Source organism: Mustela nigripes, chromosome 14 (genome assembly GCF_022355385.1).
Source record: "Mustela nigripes isolate SB6536 chromosome 14, MUSNIG.SB6536, whole genome shotgun sequence".
Classification (NCBI taxonomy): Eukaryota; Metazoa; Chordata; class Mammalia; order Carnivora; family Mustelidae; genus Mustela; species Mustela nigripes.
Window position 1 is genome coordinate 53,091,738 of NC_081570.1, and position 13,888 is coordinate 53,105,625.

A 13,888-nucleotide genomic window follows, 5' to 3' on the forward strand; every position below is an offset into this window, starting at 1 on the left:
AAAATAAATAAATAAATAAATAAACAATAAACAAAGAAACAGCCAGAATATTAAATTTAGGCATGATGCATCTAACTTCTTTTAAGTCTGTTTTGTGAATCAGCCCTAAAATGAGTTTGCAGGTATACAGTAAAAGATCCATTGCATCTCTTTATTATATAAATCACATCTGTCTGCCTCCCTGTGTGAGATCTTGTTTAATAACAGAATTTTTTACTGGGAAAACATACATTTGACAGATTGTTTTCTCCTTATTTTTTTACTTTGCTTTTTCTCTCACCATAAATAAAAGATTTTAAATTCTAGTAATTGAAAAAAAAAATGTTATGAATTACAGCCTTGCTACAGCTTGAGCAAATTAACAGTGCAAATAAGTCTGCAGACATAATTGTGCTTAATTGAATGAACTATTGTCAGTTCTAATAGCTGGAGGCCCTTTAAATCACTATTAAAAACAAGAGTTGCATTAATTACAAATTGTTCTTAACTATTTCTATCTCATATATACATTCAAACTTGTCGGAATTACCCAATACACCTGAAAATGATAAACCTAAATTTATTTTTTAAATACCTACAGGTCTACCTATTCATCATTTGAGCTAGACTTCTCTTTCACAAATACAAAGTAGGGAGTTTTACTGTCTTTATCCTCAAATGGGAAGATATAGCTAATTTCTTTGCCATCCAAGAACATGGAATAAAAAGATCAAGCTCTACTCCAACTATGTGGCAACTGTTCTTGAGAATACAAATGCAACACTGAGAAGGAACTAAATGCCTATTTAAAATATGATTAGGAGGAAGGGCCAACTTCTTGTACCATTTATATTTTGGGTAAATTTGCTTTTGGAAAGCACATATATGGAAATAGAAACTGATAAAACAGCATTCAGGAGAAACTGAATATATATTTCAGAGTTCCTTCAAACTCTTCTAATTGCTTAAACAGCAAAACTCCCCAACACATCATCTGACTTACAAGATTTTTAGTGTCACACAACTCTGAAGACACCATTTTAAAATGGGTATGCCTGTGTTTCTGCCACTTCCTAAGTAAACTCAATCAGTGAGAGCAACACAGAACCTTTATATTGACTTTCCCAGAAAGTCTAATACATTCCTACTGAATTATATACCTTGCGTGACCTTTTAAGTTAAACTAAAGGCACCTTTGTTTCTCATTTTTCCTTAAAAATACAGCAGAACCTAATGTATCACCTTTGGTGCTGTCTACATAATAAACTCTAGATTTGAGAAACTGCCTACTTTAAGTGCCTAAACTTTTTTGATTTAACCATTTCTAATTGAAGTCTTTCTTAATACAGAATGTTTCAGCTACTGTTTTGTATTTAATAGGCCCTCTTTCCCTACCATCTTAAAGCATCCTGAATACAATCTGAGCTCTTTGCTTTCAGTCCAAAGTATATTCACCAGTAAAAAACAAATAAAAATTAAAAAATAAAGCTAACACATCTTTAGCTTACGCCATGTACCTGGCACCATTCCAAAATCTTCAGGCGTAGTCATTCAATCCTCAAAACAATCTTACAGGTAGAAACCCTCTTTACTTTCATTTTATTGATAAGGAAACAAGCTTAAGTTGCCCACATTATCACTGCTAGGATCAAAACAAGCAGACTGGCTCCTGAGCCACCAAAAACACAGATTACGAAAAACAAGGCGAAAACACAGTAACTCCGTTTTCCATCTCAAGATGTAGTAAGCTGAGACTGATTTAGCCTTTCCCGGCTGGGTTCAAGTTATTCCTAAGTAACTCTTTCCCTGAAGAGTTAAAGCACCTCTTGTGAGCAAAGATTCCTCACTGGCTTCTCGTTCTGAAGAAAACCTCTTTTTTGAGCTTGTCCTATTGCAATCGTGACAGCAGCTTCTTACTCCATCCCAGCCCACCACTTGCGCACCTCCCAAAAGCCCAACCACTAGAGTTGCCCTTTTCTGCTAGAGACCAATCTAACCTGCCCTTTGCAGTGTATGCTCCACAACCCAGCCTCCTCTTAATGGCTTGGTCATCATTAGCAACACCAATTACCATCCTGTGTTGTGACGGCGACTAGGGTATTTACAATGGCATTTGCCCCTCCACTAAATGGCATCGTCCAGACTGTTTCACTTTTTGAGTTATGGTTCTGCTTTTCATTCTGCTTCTCACTCACTTCCAAGATAAAAATTAACACTGCCTGTCTCAGAGAATGTACCTTCTTGGAGTCATCCTCTTAGTAACTCCTGTCTCTTACGTTAGTAGTTAATCTCCCACTGACTTGAACACCAGTTAAATGGCCTGTCAAGAAACTCTTTATAAATTACAAGCAAATCAAAGTAGGTTTTTCTCTATTATCGGGAAAGCACATATGGATTCCATGACAGTCTCTTGTGGCTCGAAACATTTCCTGCCTCCTAGCAGTCTTCTGGATAGTTGATAAGGGGTGGATAAGTAAGAAATGTTTTCTGTGACAGGGAGGAAAAGATATCGGTGGATTGAAGCTGATCCTTTCAGTGTTTCACAGTTGTTTCATTTGCTAATGATGTTATATGCTTAAGCTCAAGAATTAGGAATGGCTCCCCATTCACTCAATACAGACCACTGCCCCTGACGTCACACTGCTCAAAGACTTGAGGACAGCCTCAGTCTTCATTCACAATCTGGCCCCATCCTACATGTCCAGCCTCACCTCCTTCTGCTGCCTCCCCGTATTCTGCTCTAATCACAGTGGCTACCTCCAGATTTGTCACCCACACCACATACCTGGCCGCCTTTGCATGTTCCATCTCTGCCTAGATTCCCTTCCCATCCCTAGACGAGAGAACTCCTACTCACTCCTCAAGGCCCAACTCTAGTGAAACCTCTTCAAAAAAGCAGTGGCCAGGGCTTCAAGCTAGGTTTAGCTTTCCCCAGGGGTCCAAGCACTCTCTTAATTCCAACCTCTATTACAGCATTGCCCCCATTGTGTGACAGTTATATACAACAGGCTTATTTCCATACAAACTGTCTTATTCATCTACCAGAAATTAGTAGGTACTGCAGAGATGCTTGCTTATACAGAGAGCTAATTAATCTGTAACATAAAAAAAACGGAGCAAAGGTAGGAAGCTAGTTCTTAGTCCTCAGACTTTAAAGGAGTGCCATGAAGGTTCCTAGGAAACATTCTGCATTCCCAAAGTAGGACTTACTTTTTTGTATGTGTAAAATCTACAGCTGAGAAACCCTGAATGAACAGCTTCAAGGCTCTTCCACTAGACTGTAAACTCTACAAAGACAAGGATTTTTACGTGTTTTGTTCAGTTTATTCACACCCTGAGATTCATAGCAGGGGCTCAACAAGTATTTACGGAATGAATAGAAGAATGAACAAAGTGTTGAGTGAATATTACTGTAAAGTAAACTGGGTTACCACAGATTAAAAATATCCTAACAAAGACCAGCTCTGTCTTTTGGCTAGAGTAGACTTAAAGAAATTTTCATTTTTCTTCTAAAGCAGGTCTTGCCTAGGGACTGGGCAATTTATTCACAGAGCACCAAGGAAAAATTTGAGCCCACTGCCAGCTGCTTAGAATCACAGATCATAAAACCTCAGAAGTAAATATATCATGGAAACGAACTTAATGTTTTATGCTTTCTTGTTGCCAAAAAAACTGGTGCACTTCAGAAGGAAGAATACTCACAGGAGGTAGTTTCCTGCCCCTGAAACCCGGTCACTTCAACAAGGCAGCTGTTTAAAACTCCATGTTACCATCGGGTTTTCAAGACAGGAAGCAACAGTGGCACACCTAGCCAAGTATAGGGGAGAGCAAGAAGCAGAGAGGAAACAACATGCCGAATGAGAACACGGCTTGGAGGTTAGCCACAGAGTACAAAAACAATGAACAAATTTTTCTAATGTCTCCCATAATGTAATTTACCTGTCCATGGTAATTATGAAAAAAAAAAAGAGAAAACGAAGGGCATAGAAACTGATAGTACTTCTCTGGTCACCAGCTGTTCCCCCTTTTTCCATCATTAGTTCTTCTTCCAATTTTAAGGACTCTTACAGAAAAGAAAATTGGTAAGATTTGATGGTCTTTAAATGGGAAAGGGAGTAAACCATCGATGACTTTTCTCCTTTCCTCAATTTCCTGATTTTCTAGGAGTGTTCCCTCCTGTTATGCTAAGAAAACAATTCTTACGTTCAAAAAACCTGCAGAGCTGAAAAGTTCATGTTCTAATAAGAAAACTATATTAAATCCTTTACCCAAAAAAAAATTTATAACAAAGAAATCAATAATACCAAACCATCCAATTTTTTCACTCAATAACCTTAACCTCTTTACTCCTCAACTACTGGTATATCTAACAATTTATTTAAAATAGGTTTCCATAACAATTATAATTTGTGTGGCACATCATTTATTATGTGTTATTTACCTGATTTTCCCCAACAACTTTCTGAAATGGTGAATACTCTGATTTCCATTCTACAGATGAGGAAAACTGGGAACTGAAGGGAAGCTATTTGCTATGACAGATCCCCATATCTTCTTGTTCCCCACCTGGCATTCCAAAACAGAATTTTTCAACCCCAGTGCTACTGACTTTTGAGCCAGGTTATTCTTTGTTGTATGGGGCTGCCCCATGCATCCTAGGATGTTTAGCAATATCCTTGGCCTCTACCTACTGGATACCAGTAACACTGCCTCCTCCCACCTCACCCCACCCGCTAAGTTAAAATAACCAAAAATGTCTCCAGAAACTGCAAATATCTCTTTGAGCACAAAATCATACCCAGTTGCGAAATGGTCTAAAAGAATCCAAGAGGTTCTTTTTGGCATCTCTATTCTATGACAAGGCTCCATATACCACTGAGCCACAAGAAATCACAAAGCATCAGATGTTGCTTGTTCAGGGACATTGAGTCAATTAACCAATTCCCCATTCACTTGAAACAATTTTTAAAATGTGGAAATGAACAAGAAAAATTTCCTTGTACAAATATTCACATCTCAAAGGATATATCTTCTAAAGGCATATTATCTCATTAGAATACATTAAGGAAATACATAAGGAAAATATATAAAATATGTGTGTATGTAGGGGAAAAAAACACTTATCAGAGGAGTTAGAAAACACAGATCTTGGTCTTTTCTAATAAACCTTATTAACTCAGTTATAGATCAGGGTTCCTCCTATAAAAGTGAATATAAACCTACACGTTCTCAATACTTGCTTCAGCTGGGTTTCTGTCCTAATATACGCATGACCTAAAGCTATTCAGAAGAAACTGAATGATAACTTTGAAACATCACTACAATTTGTGGCCTGCAGTTGAAACCACTAGTGTTTGTGAACCCAGAATCTAAACTGGCAGACCTAACAATCTTGACTTAAAAGCACTCAGTTTAAGTTTCTTGATGCCATTTAATCCGAGTCTCTGTTCCTGCAAAAGCAACTCCACCCTCAAGATTCTTTATTTTTCCAGCTTTTAAACAAATGCCTGAGTTGCAAAAATTCTGCAGCCTAATTCACCTTAATACCTTAATCTGTAAAAGGTGGATACCAAAAGACTAGAAAGATAATCAAAGTATAGCATTAACCAAACTGATACAAGACTGCTTAAATTAGAGCAAATTGAAATGTAGTTATAGAAATTATATTTTGGAAAATGTTTGAATTATTTTTATCTATACATGTATAATTTATTTACCCTCTATCATTTCCCAATGGTTGTAATTAGTATATCGTGGAACTGGGAATCAGTGTGGAGTGTGTCATCTCACATGGCAATCCTCAGATTTAAAAACAATTTTTGCAGCTATTTAGAGAAATTAAGATACAGTGAAAGAGCTGAGTTAATATGATATATAGAATTAAGAAGGGGTTGTGATTATTCCTATTCGTAAGTGTCCACAATCGCTCAGTATGATTACTTATGTCTTTAAACATGATCTGGACCTATATACATAGACATTTTTCTCCATAATACACAGTATGCTGTACCCCAAATGTCTAGTACCCTTATGGTCTCCATTAACCTTCGCCACAAAGTACAAAAGAACACACTGATCCTTCAGTAAGGACTCCCTGGTCTTAAAAAAATACCAGAGTCACCAAAAACAAAAGCAAGAAACAGCACAAAATGGGGTTTTGGAAAGGGAGGAAAAAAACATTTAATCAATGTAAAATGCTAATCTTAAAAAAAAAAAAAAATGCACTGTGTATATGCCCATGATTTGAATCCTTTTCTTAAAAATTTGCCAACAAAGACTCCATGATCACATCTAATTGTCTGCATTCTACTCATCACTTAACTATACAAGGTTTTTAATGCGTTTCTCCTGAAAGCAATGACAATTATACACCGCTGTGAACTACTGCCATGAGAGAAAAACCTATGGCTCGTAAAAAGAAAAAAGGAAAAAAAAAGTTAATAGCATATATTCAACAGGGGCAGAAGACAGACCGCTCACAGCTACATATTAGAAAAAGTGGCAGGGTCCTCTTCGCAACGGACACACAAGAATTCACAGAAAATACACAGTTTTTTGAAAAATGCGAACACCTGCAATAATCACACCTTTTATCTAGTCTCCTTAAAAAAGTTCCTTGGTAAAGAGACATCCAAGGCGCCCACATCCCTGGAACCTTGGGGGTGACTTGAGAGGGGTGTTTACTAGCCCGGCTAAAGCGACGTCTCCCTTTAAAGCTTGGCGACCACGCGTGGAATGGGTGAGGAGTAAGACAGAAGGCCAGAGACCAGCCCGAGTTTCAATTAATCAGTCCCACTACAGTAGAATTCGCACTTCCCCGGGGCTCGCTCTCACTGTTCCTCTTCCCTGGCCCTCTTCGCCCAGAACGCGTCGTCTTTCGCCGGTCTCGCTGGCTGCCTAGGGCCAGGGTCCCAAAAGAACGTGAAAGGAGAGGGGGCATTTCCTGATTCCACAGAGGACCCTCTTCTAGCCCCAAACATGGCCCCAACGCCCAGAAACTTTCTCTCGCTGGGATGGCAAAGGAGGAAGACGACGACGACCCTCGGCCTCCGTAGGGAGGCCGGAAAACCTCCTCTCGCCCCCCACCCACCCCCCACGACAGTTCTGCAGGAGAGCTGGCGGTCAAGTTCTCGGTGCAAGGGCGAGGGACGTCAGACTTCAAGCCCGCGCCTGTATCTCAGGGTGGTATAAACAGGATGTCAGCGCGTTCCAGGCTTGTTTATGAAAACTTGGTGTGAGCTCTGGGGGAGGGGGCGGCGAGCCTTAAACCCCCCCCCTCCCGCTTCCCGGCCTGGGGCCCCCGCCCCCCCAACCTCCCAGCCACCGGCCGGCTCAGCTCGGCTGGAAATCCCCCGCTCCCCGCCCGCACCCACACGCCCCCAGCCCGCCCAGGCCCCCGGTCCAGCGCCGCGCTTGCTGAGTGGCCGGGGGTGCGCGGCTCGCCGAGGGCAAAGAGCGGCGGCCGCGTCGCCCGCCAGCGCCGGCGCTGCGCCCCTCGCCCGGCCGTCCGCAGCCGCCACAGGGTTCTCCACCTCCCCTCCGCGATACTCACCACTTCCGTGTGCGCCCAGGCTGGGGTAGGGGAGTGCTCCGGGTCACGGCGCAGGTCCCACTGCCGACTCGCTCAGCAGCCAGCCCCGCAGGGCCCCGGCGTGCGCGCGCCAGGGGGCTGAGGAGGGGGCGCGGGAGCCGCCACCGGGGCTGCGGCGCAGGCCCGCGCTCTCTGCGGCTGCTAGCTACTCCGCGGCCGCCGCGGCCTGCGCTCCGCGACGTTCCCGCCCCGCCCCGCCGCTGCCTCCGCTCCGCCCCGCCCCGCTCCGCCCCGCCCCGCTCCGCCCCGCCGCTGCCTCCTCCTCCCAGGCCGAAGCCGGCTCCGCCTCCTCGTGATGTCACGAGCTACAGCCTAGGAAAGAGTGGGCGGAGGCCGCAAGGTAGGCGTAGGCTCTGCGGCAGAGCTGGTCCCTGCGCCTCCTGTCTTCCCGTCCGGTCCCCATCTGGTTTCGTTCATGCCCCCATCCTTCATTCGCTGCTTAACCGCGCCTTCTGGAGACACCAGTCTAGGAACGAGAGTTGTGCCAAGGCAGACAGTAAAACTGTCAAGTTTGGGCTACAGGTATATCCCTCCTAAGTTTGGGGTGTCCTCCACCACATGTTCCTGCACCGCGATGCCCTTACCACAGTCGTCTGCCCGTTGTCAGGCTAGAGTAAGAGGTGAGCTGCGTGGCCTTGACTACCAGCAACTTCAAAGCAAATAAATCTTATCTGAGAAAGACAAGTTACTGCAGATCCAACGCAGTGCTCGCTTCGGCAGCACATATACTAAAACTGCAGATCCAACGCATTCCGTAAAGAGCTCCTTTAAATTAAAAAAAAAAAAAAAAAAAAAAAAAAAAAAAAAACTTAGCTAACATTTGTTGATACCTAATGTATTAGGCGCTTTTCATTTTTTTTTTTTTACTAATAATCTCTCATAGTAGATATTATCCTCATTTTATCCATGAGAAAACAAATTGAGTCTTACTTATCTTAAAGTCACACTGCAGCCAGGACTCCTATCCTTGTAGACAGTCTATAGCCAAATCCTGACAATTTTGCTTCCAAGGTATCTCCAGTCCTTTTGTTTCTCTATTTCAACAACGTGATTCAAGCTCCCCTCATCTCTCACCTGAAGGACCACAAGCACCTTTCAAATCCAGGCTCTGCATCACTCCAGTCTCTAATTAATTTTCCACAGTGAGCTTTTAAAAGTTCAAATCTGTTCCGCTCTTGAGCTTGAAACACTCCAGCACCTTCCCCTTGAAAATCCTTCTGGGCATGGTCAGGCTTCTACAGCTCAGGTCACTGTGGACTGAGGCTGCACCACCTGCCCTGATTTCACTAATCCTCCTGGAGGACTTCTGGTAACTTGGGGTAGGTTACTACTACTTAACCTAATACTAAGCAAGAAGTGCTGGTGTGGTACCTGGTGAGAAGAGAGCATTTGATTCTAGAGTTCTGGAATTTAGGTCTGGCTACCACCATTAGCCATCTGAGATACCCTAAACAATTTACAGCTTACTCATAAAAGTTGAAGGACCGTCTAAGAGACCTCCAAAGAGAAAGCCTTCTGGAAGGATGTAGAAGAATTCAGAGAAGACAGGAGAATCAAGCAGGGAGGGTCGTGGCCCAGTTGCCTCCACTTGTGGGTGTTTACGTGCATGTGCTGCCTCACCTGCCACTCAGGGCTCTTCCATCATATTCTTCATCTGTTAAATTGGGATATCTTCCTTATGGGGACTATACTGAAGACAAACAAAGATAATGCAGGCCTGGCACACGTTGTGGGCTTGGTAAATCATCTTTATTGATCTGGGCCTTGAAGAATAAGTTGGGAGTGGATGAATGGAGACGGAAACATGAAAGGGCCACATTTCAGGGAAGGCAAAGAAAAAAGATCAAGGAAAGCCAGGACGGCAGCAATGACCCCTATTGTACCCAAGAATGAATCTGACTGCTATATAAATGGAATAAGGACAGAGGGCCTTGGTTGAGTGTATTTCCCTATACTGGGCATTGCACTAAGAGCTGAAGATTCTGGGAAAAGAGACCCAGTTCCTGACCTCTGATGCTCACATTGGGGTGAAATAACAGGTGAGTGTTCAGTGTGATTCATGCTCTGCGAAAACTGGTCATAGAGGAGAATTACCCAACCTCCCCTTGGCAAATCAGGAAGAAAAGAAGAAACTACAAGCAGCAGATAAATCACAGGAGCCCAGGCGGGGATCATGGCATATTTATTTCCGTAGTAACACACACAGGTGGTATGGCTGAGGAAAAGATGAGAGTTATGCACAAACCTTATCTGAAAGACACCATGTGTTCTTGAGGTATTTAAGCATGTTTTTATTATACAAGAGTGGTCTTAGGGCAGAGTTTCTCAGCCTCAGTACTATTGACATTTAAGCCCAGAAAATCCTTTCTGTGGGATGCTTACTGTGTATTGCAGGAATTCTAGCAGCATCTCTCTCCTCTAACCACTAGATGCCAGTAGCAATCCCCCTCGCTTCTCCTTCACGCCCCTCAGCCCCCCACCCACCTCCTGGCCCAGTTATGACAATCAAAAATGTCCTCAGGCATTGCCAAATGTTCCCTGGGGGACAGAAACCACCCCTGTTGAGAACCACTAATGTAAAAATAAGGTGGATGACGGATTGAAAGACAAAATTAATGTCCATAGCATTGTAGAACTGCAGGCTACAAGTGATGACATCAATATTTAAAGCAGTGGACTAGGGAGGGATAAACATGAAAGTGTCCAAAGCCTGAAGAGGTAGAATAAACTGCATGGTAACTCATTTAGATGTGGGAGCTGAGGCAGAAGGAAGAGCCTCACGTGACCAAAATTGTTCAAATTAGTTGACAAGTCGACTAAGAACAACACCAACTAAATTGGATAAGGAATTCAATTTTATGTTTGAGAATAGAAAAAAATTGGAAAGTCACCCTAAAAGGAACATACGAGAGGGAGAGAGAGAGTATAAAAAGAGAACTACCCATATTTCCTTCTGATATGTAACATATAGCATAAAACCTGCAAGCCTTGGGGCGCCTGGGTGGCTCAGTGGGTTAAAGCCTCTGCCTTCAGCTCAGATCATGATCCCAGCATCCTGGAATGGAGCCAAATCCAGATCTCCGCTCTGCAGGGAACCTGCTTCCCCTTCTCTCTCTGCCTGCCTCTCTGCCTACTTGTGATCTCTGCCTGTCAAATAAATAAATAAAATCTTTAAAAAAAAAAAAAACCTGCAAGCCTACTACAACTATTCATATAAATTGAACTAAACCAAATGCAATGAAGCAGAAAGCTCTTACCAGGGAAATTCTCAAAAAAACAACACCATCCAACCAGCAATCATACACATGGGTTCCCCATGTAAATCTTCATCAAAAAAGTGTTTGCTCACCAGTCTGCTTCTCTGGAAAAGGTTAGATTACAACGGGGAAATAAATTCAAACAGTTAGGTTTGCCTCAAAAAGTTGAACTGAACAAAACTAAAATACCCTTGTACAGATCATGAAGTTCAATTACAAGGACTTGGAAACTAGAGAAGAGAGATTAAAAAATCATAGTAATTTTACAATCCTAATATATAGTTTATCATATTATATATTTTCTTCCAGTTTTTTTTACTAGGTATATTTTTTTTAATTTTATTTATTTATTTGACAGACAGATCACAAGTAGGCTGAGAGGCAGGCAGAGAGAGAGGGGGAAGCAGGCTCCCTGCTGAGCAGAGAGCCAGATGTGGGGCTCCATCCCCAACCCCCCCAGATCATGACCTGAGCTGAAGGCAGAGGCTTTAACTCACTAAGACACCCAGGTGCCCTGATTAAGTATAATCATGGTGTGCATGTAATTTTATAAGTTGTTCCTTAAATTTATTTTAATTTATGAGCATTTTCCATTCTCCCTCTCCTCTTCGCTTGTGCTCTCTCTCTCTCAAATAAATAAAGACAAAAGTCTTTATAACTAATAAATTTCTTCATGCAAATAGATAATAATTAAATATATACTATTTAGACAATTTCTTAGGAGAGACTTACAGAAATGGAATTATTGAGTAAAATGCACTGCATATTTTTGGAGTCCTGATTCATAGATACATATTGGCACACATTGTAGGGTTCTGCAACAATGAACGTTATTTTTTTTTTTTTAGAGTGAGTGAGAGAAAGAGCACGCGCGCGCGAGAGCAGGGCAGAGGGAGAGGGAGCCTGTTTCAGGATTCACTCCCAGAACCCCAGGATCATGACCTGAGCCAAAGGCAGACACTTAACCAACTGAGCCACCCAAGTGCCCCAAATGATATCATTTTAAAATGATTCACATATTTGGGGCACCTGACTGGCTCAGTTGGTAAAGCATGCAACTCTTGATCTTGGGGTTATGAGTTAGAACCCCACACTGGGTGTAGAGGCTACTTAAAATAAAATTTAAAGGGGCGCCTGGAATTAAAGCATCTGCCTTCAGCTCAGGTCATGATCTCAGGTACTGGGCAGCAAGGAACCTGCTTCTCCCTCTCCTCTTCGCTTGTGCTCTCTCTCTCTCAAATAAATAAATAAAATAAAATCTTTAATTAAAAAAATTTTTTCCAGGGCACCTGGGTGGCTCAGTGGGTTAAGCCTCTGCCTTCAGCTCAGGTCATGATCTCAGGGTCCTGGGATCAAGCCCTGCATCTGGTTCTCTGCTCCGTGAGGAGCCTGCTTCCTCCTCTCTCTCTCTCTGCCTGCCTCTCTGCCTGCCTCTCTGCCTACTTGTGATTTCTGTCTATCAAATACATAAGTAAAATATTTTTTAAAAAATTGTTTTCCATTTTCTTATAGTCAAGTATTTTGGCTGTTGTGGGTTTTTGTTTGTTTATTTGCATTGTGGTTTCCTCTGCAACTCTTTAGGAAGTCATCCTCTCTCCTTAGGTTAGACAAATGAAAACAACGAATATTTGTTGAGTACCAAATTATGTGTTAGGCACTATTCTGCACTGTAAATACAGCAGTGAAACAAGACAGGGAAAGTTCCTAGTTGGAGAGGATAGCTGAAAACTAGAAAATGAGACAATAATTAGAATAATGTCCTAGAGTGATATATGTTAAGAGGTTGGGGGGGGGAGATTTAAGAGAATAGGAAGGATGACACAATTGTTTGTTTTGCATTACTCTGGGTTTTATACAGATCAGTGCTTTAAATGTCCGATATTTAAACCATCTGAATTTTCAGTTGTTGCTCCAAGGTGTCTGAAATGCTATTTGTTTTAAATTAAGATTGTCATTTATATTGAAAATGTAGTATTCAATAAATGTTCTTTATTTAACAATACCTTTCCCTTATCCCGCCCTCCAAAGAAAAAGGAAAAGTAATATAAAATGTTAGGTCTTTCACCTCTAAACTGAATTTAGACAGTAACTGAACAGATACAGATGTGGTCTCTAATCCATTGAACTAGCCTCCTTCACTTCTAGGTTATATGATAATTGTGCGCTTATCTTAATAAGAAACAGGTCAATGGCTTTCCAAAGTGCAGTCTCTTACTGTATGCCCACCAGTGATGTATAAAATTTTCGTGGCTCCATAGCTTCACCATACTTGTATTACCAGTCTTTTTGTAATTCTAGCAATTCCAGTGGGTTTGAAATGATCGCTTGTGTTGTCCCAAAGAATAAAGAATGATGAGAATTTTTCATGTGCTTCTTTGCCATGTGAATGAGTATCTTCTATTTTTGAAGTGTCTAGTCAAGTCATTCTCTTTTTTATTAAATCAGTATTTTATCTTCTTATATCACTTTAAGAATGAATTCTATTCCGGATATATGTCTTTTATTGTTGACATGTTTTATAGATAGCAATGCGAATTGCTACAGATAGCAGTGCCGTTTTAATTGCATTTTTGCATTTTGTTTTAATTGCATTAAATTGAGTGCATTTCAAACAACAAAGGTCTTCATTTTGATTATCCTCCTTGTCAATTTCTAAAAGGTTTTGATGTATGTTTTTTGTGTCACATTTAGGAAACCTTTGTTTAATCCAGGATAATAAATATGTTCATCCATTTTCTTCTAGAAAATTCATAACTTCAGTTCTTGCTTTAAGTTCTCGGATTCACTTCATATCTAAAAACTTTTGTATAATCTCTGATTTTTTAGTACATGGATAACCAAGTGTTCCAATAAAATTTATTTTTAAAAAAAGTATTAGTCTCCTTCTAAGGTGGAGAAATTATCACACTTACAGGAAAGAAATCCTTTCCCATTGCCTACTACCATGAAAACAGTAGGCCTTCAACAATGTTGATAATGATAGACTGAAAGTAAGAAAATGAAGTCTGATTAAGTGTAATGGGGAAGCAAAAGGGATGTATATAAATTTTTTCCTAGAAGG

General features: G+C 41.4%; 1 protein-coding gene across 2 annotated transcripts in view; it reads right to left on the reverse strand.

Moving 5' to 3' along the window:
- Positions 1 to 7,756, reverse strand: part of JAK1 (Janus kinase 1) — a 121,553-nt gene extending 113,797 nt beyond the window's left edge. The window contains exon 1 of one of the 2 annotated variants that reach the window (XM_059374989.1): positions 7,532 to 7,756. The gene's annotated coding sequence lies outside the window, so the exon portion shown is untranslated. Of the gene's footprint in view, positions 1 to 3,681; positions 3,701 to 7,531 lie in introns of those variants that run through there. The other variant, XM_059374990.1, reaches the window with a different exon arrangement.
- Between the last annotated feature and the right edge of the window lie 6,132 nt (positions 7,757 to 13,888).